This window comes from Myotis davidii, unplaced genomic scaffold (genome assembly GCF_000327345.1).
Source record: "Myotis davidii unplaced genomic scaffold, ASM32734v1 scaffold1, whole genome shotgun sequence".
NCBI lineage: Eukaryota > Metazoa > Chordata > Mammalia > Chiroptera > Vespertilionidae > Myotis > Myotis davidii.
Genome location: NW_006294681.1, coordinates 3,096,917 through 3,103,140, shown reverse-complemented (window position 1 = coordinate 3,103,140; position 6,224 = coordinate 3,096,917).

Genomic DNA, 6,224 nt, shown 5'->3' with positions numbered 1-6,224 from the left:
GGTCATTGCCTGCATTTCTTCAGTGGCTTTTATTACTGTGAAGAAAAACTTTTTATTTCTATCACATGATTTGACACTAAAAATTATTTAAAAGAACTTAACAAAACCAAAGCCACGATGGAAAACCAATGTGCTGTGTAGTTACCATTTTTATGCTTGGGACCAGTTTTATTGTTTTTGGAACTATTACAAGACTTCTGTTAAACATGTTGAATGTTAAGAGGAAACAGACTCCTGGCAAATGTGGAAAACCAATTACAGAAGACGTCTCTGCTAGAGCTCCAGGAACGCCGGGGAGGCCCGCGAGCTTGTCCTCCCCCTTCTCTACCCGCCCGAAACACAGGCGGAGGAGCTGCTGGGGAAAAGACGCCTGCTACAGTGTTGTCTTTGTTTTTATATTTACAGGCAGAAGACCATAAAATGGCACTTCCCAGTTAAATCTACTTATTATGGAGTACAATACAACATAGAACTGCTTTTCCTAAGCCAACTCTGATGTAAGGGAAGTAATATTTTAAAAATGATTATTTGCTATACACACACACACACACACACACACACACAGCTTCACCACCAATAAAAGAAATCAAATTACCTTAGATTTTAACCATTTGAAGCAAAAATGTTAATTCACTCACTTTTGAGCACATTATTAACTTACTCAACTTTTATTGGTAAAAGCATGCTATCATGTTAATATTCAATATTAATTAAAGATATAATTTTATCGATGTAAACACTGACAAGATTGAAATAAGTGAAACTTCAATTTTGAATCCATTACATTTTGAAAAACTAGACAGCTGATCTAGAAAAAGAATCAATAGAGGGAACAGAGCATTTTGAAATTATTTATCCCAGCTGGTGTGGCTCAGTTGGTGGAGCACTGTCCCATGCACCAGGAGGTGGCTGGTTCAAGTCCCAGTCACGGCACATGCCCGTGTTTTGGGCTTGATTCCCAGTAGGGGGTGTGCAAGAGGCAGCCAAGCAACGATTCACATCATTGACATTTCTATCTCTCCCTCTCCCTTCCTCTCTCCAAAATAAATAAATAAACAAACAAACAAAGAAACATTTAGCTATTATTTCATGATGTTATTCCATGTGTTCAGCACTGTCCTAAGCACCAAGGTTGTGTCTGACTCTGCTCAAAGCCATGTGGCCATGTGTTCTCACTAAACAGACTTACTTATTTCTATAGATATGATCATTAATCCATTTTTTAAACATATTTTCATTGATTTTTTTACAGAGAGGAAGGGAGAAGGAAGGATAGAGAGTTAGAAACATCGAAGAGAGAGAAACATTGATCAGCTGCCTCCTGCACACCCCCGACTGGGGATGGGCCTGCAACCAAGGTAAATGCCCTCGATCGGAATCCAACCTGGGACCCCTCAGTCTGCAGGCCGACTGAGCCAAACCGGCTAGGGCTGGTCATTAATCCATTTTTGATCAGATCTTTTTGACAGTTACATATTTAAATATTTTTACATTAGTCCTTGCGTGGGTAAGACATGATCTTTGATCTCAAGGAAGTTCTAGGTTTGAAAGGGGAAAGCAGTGTTTCCAATACAATGAGGTAAATGAAGTTACAGACACAGCCCACGGGGAAGGGGCCCACGGGCGTCCTCACAGACTATTCCTGACAGAAAGAACAGCATACTCGAGGGTCAAAGTGTAGGGGTAGAGGAATCTGCTACGTCAGAGAAAAAGGATGAAGAAGGGACAGGCCACCGCTCAAACTCGAGGTGTGGGTAGGCGCCAGATCATGATGGAGTCTGAGGCAGACATGATCAGAAGATGCAAGAAAGACACATTCATCGGGGCTTTTTGAAAAGCCTGTTAAGAAGTGTGGGCAGAATGAAAGGTAAGGCATGACAGCAACCGTGGGAAGCCGTCAGCACGCTGAGGCCGAGGAGTTGAAGAGAGAAGACGGCATGACCAGAATCTGGTTGTGTCCGGGGGCCCAGAAAGAGAGAGTGGCCACCGGTTGAGTGCTAGTAAGTCCTAGAACAAAGATAAATGAAACAAACAAACAAGAAAAAAGATCTGACTGAAAATATTTTTACACATTTAGAAGATGCTTTAATATTTGGATTTGAGAAATATTAAGTGATAAGAGCTCAATTACAGAATTTTGTAAAAATAAGATGAAAAGGCAGTCGCTAGCTAATAAGAGACCTGGCAGTGGTCTGTAGTTGGGCCTGCCTCTCTGGGTGTTAAGACTTGCTGAAGCCTCGCCTGCCACCCCCTGATGGCAGTGGGACTCGGTGGGTCAGGCTTGCCTGAATCTGTCCTATGCTCCATGCAGCTGTGTGCCTTGCCTGCCAATGTTTCACGGATGGAGGTGAGCTGCTTGCTGGCCAAGGACAAAGCGCTAAGTGCTAGCTCCCTGTGCGGGTGGGAGTGGGAGGACGGCTGAATGCAAGCCTTTTATCCTTCTGGGCCGCCAGAACATCAAATCCTGACGCCAATCCTTAATCACAAAAGTTAAACAGACTTAGCCGACTCAATTTTCAGTGATAATGAGCATCAGAAATCACATGGATTAATGAGTCACATATGATCCCCTTCAGAATAATTTTATTTCTGGTTCTTAACAGGCACCGTGAACAAGCAATGATGGGGACTGATTTCAGACTGACTACCCTCAGCCCCCCCACCTTTGTCAGAGCTATAGAAGACCACCTTCATGGCCACCGACTGTGGAACCAATGCCAAAAAAGACCAAGGTAAATGGGAGGGGCAGCAACCCTTTACCCTTGATTGTCATTGAAGGTGTGCCACTTCTCAGCCAAAGGTACAGAGTGAAGAAGAAAGGCAAATTATATATTTTTCCCCTGAAAGGCACAGCCCTTTGTCTCAGTTTTTTGCTATTGAACCCCCAAATCCCTGTCTTACGCTCATAACTCCTCACCCTTCTCCACTGTCGGAAGGACTGGGCAACTTGTAAGTATTCGGCCAATAACTGAATGGCTGACTGCACCAGTACCTCTTCCGGGCCTGACACCAATTAGAGGCAGTAAACACGGCCAATAGGTATTGTTGGGGTCCTATGAAGTGGTACATCTGAAAGAAGAAAAGAGAAAAAGACAGAAAAGCAGAAAGTGAGGACTTAGCCTTGTGCTTCTGTCCACGTACATACCATGTTTAAAAAAGAGCAGTAGATGCAAATTTGAGAGATGCTTATTTATTTACCTATCTAACAAATCCATTTTATTTATTTTCAGTTAAGTTTAAGCCCTTGAGGGGTACAACATTACACGGATTCTGTGTCCCCTAGCCTTAGCAGGAAGGTTGCTTTGGAATTTAGCACGAGCCATGCCACTGTTTCCATGAGCACGAGTTTCCTTCCCCAGATGCCTCTGGCTCTGTTCGGTTTGCCACCAGGAGTCACTGTGGTGTTCTTTGTTTTGTTCACATAAGCACATCTCTTGCCTAGACAGAATTCTGTTCCATCTCGAGCGTAAACACCTTCAATTTTAAGAAGAGCTGTGTGGCTCCCTCTGGTTCTGGAGACCCGTTCCCAGCAGGCCTCCACAGGGTCCAAGATGGTGGAAAAGCCAGGTGCTTCTTTAAAAAAATAGGTGATAGGGATGCTTGACTTTCTGTAGCAAAATAAACACAGATGGCAATCTTGCATCCACATGGTCACCCGACATACATGAATGAAAGGGCTATAGTAAAAATATTCAAATGCGTAACTGTCAAAAAGATCTGGCCAAAAATGGGTTAATCATCATAACCATAAAAATAAGTAAGTTTGTTTAGTGAGTGGTTGAGAACACATAGCCACACGGTTTTGAGTTGAGTCAAAAAGGATTTTAGGCCCCATTCCTGGCTCTATACCCATCAACTGTCTGACCTCGGGCAAGCTACCTAACTTCTAGAGCTTCAGTTTCCATGCTTCTAAAATGGGGATAATTGGCCCTAACAGGTTTGGCTCAGTGGATAGAGCATTGGCCTGCGGACTCAAGGGTCCCAGGTTTGATTCCGGTCAAGGGCATGTACCTTGGTTGCAGGCACATCCCCAATAGGGGGTGTGCAGGAGGCAGCTGGTTGATGTTTCTAACTCTCTATCCCTCTCCTTTCCTCTCTGTAAGAAATCAATAAAATATATTTTAAAAAATAAATAAATAAAAGGGGGATAATTGTACCTGCCCCCTAGGATTTTTGTGAGGATCCAAGAAAAAAGTTGGTTATTCTTTATTATACTATTTCATCACCTAGAAAACTTCTTTAAGATGAAAGAAAACCCTGCTCTTCACATCGACCAATAACTGAGAATGGTGTTTGGCATATCCCAAGTTCCACAAGTATGATCGCTCTACATAGATTAATATGGTTACCTATCGAATACCAAAGCAAGATTTCTAAGGAAAGGACTTGCTGGGAGTCTCAAACTTATTTGGCGAGACCTTTCGGTCTTGTAGACTGTATCCTCTTCCCTGGTGCTTGTGTTTATTACAAACATCTGAATTTCAGCTTAACCTTTAAATTTTAATCATTTGTTCAATCACTTTTAAGTGAAATTTGATTATAAAAATCAACAATTTAAATGTTAACATGTTGTCGAAACCGGTTTGGCTCGGTGGATAGAGCATCGGCCTGCAGACTCAAGGGTCCCAGGTTTGATTCTGGTCAAGGGCATGTACCTGGGCGGCGGGCACATCCCCAGTGGGGGATGTGCGGGAGGCAGCTGATCGATGTTTCTCTCTCATCGATCTTTCTAGCTCTCTACCTCTCTCCCTTCCTCTCTGTAAAAAATCAATAAAATATATTAAAAAAATAAAAAAATAAATGTTAACATTTTAAATAATCAAAACTGAATTTACTGCTGACATCCACACAGCTACCTGTTTCACTTCTGGAGAGAGCTATTCTTTACGCTGACTTCTGCTTTTTATGATGGGTGAGAGTGAGGAGCCTGGGAACAGTTGTCACCTGAGGAAGCTGCTACAATATTTTTTAAAATTTCCTTGTTTCTCTTCACTTTATAATACCAAAAAAAGAGAGGGACAAATCAAATTAGTATCATCTGTATAATAAATTTATTTAACATCAAATCTGGTTTAGTGGAAATCCTTCCATCCCTCTAATGAGGAATGAGGTCATGTCTCCTACAATAAATCATGTCCATTAAACTTATCTTCTTTTCTGGATGCTTTCCTTCTTTCATTTGTTTGTCATTTCCAAGTCTCTAATTCTTGTTGATTGCTCAGTTAAATGAAATTACTGACTTTTTTTTAATGTTGAAGAGGGTATATAACTGAAGCTACAAAATATTACCTATATCAACACAAGCCTGCTCTCCATTCTACAATAATTTTCCTCCTTCAATTTTTTAAAAGGCAAACACCAACTTAATTTTACTCAAAACTCTCCAAACATTTTCGATTTTTTTTTTGTGTGTATCTTTTATTTCATGCGTGTCTTCTCTCTTTTGACATTTTCTATTCCTTTGATACCAAGAACAAAATAGGAAAGTTGGTTATAGTTTATTATACTATTTCATTACCTGGAAAACTTATTTAAGATGAAAGAAAACCGTGGAGTAATAACTGATTGATCTCCATACACTTCTTTACTGCTCTCATTTTCCTTTACTCCAAAATTACACCCGGAAAGATTACAGCCCTGCTTAAGTAACTCCCACATATTTTCAAAGACAAGCAGAGAACTGTGATGTCCTCCAGGGCTCTTAAAAGGTCTCGTCTACTCCCAGGTCTTGAGATGGGATCCCTTACAGAGGAAATATCAGGATTCTAAGTCGAGGATCAGAATCTGAGTTATTTTAACAAATTGAGCAAACGTGGAAAGCTACCAGTCCAGGGTCGACTTTTTACACATGTGGAAACTAAGACCCAAACAGGCTGTACTGTCCAGAACAAGGCTATTTCATATATTTGCATATATATTTATACATATAATTTGCTTAAAATTCTTAAAGAATATTCAGATGCGTTATCATAGATCCTAATTAAAGAGATCTTGAAGACAAAACTACGCCGTAACAGTTGGCCTTTTTCAACGACCGCAGTACATGGAATCTTCAAGGAAGGAGATCTTTATGCCAAGCACCGTGGTTTTATTCCCTTGTTGGTAATGATTCTGTGTTTGGAAACGGCACCTCTGCGCCATTCTTAAATCTGTCGTCGCGTAAACGTTCCGCTTTCCCACCACGCTGTTCCCCACCGCGGGGCCGCCCGGCTCCGCACCCATGT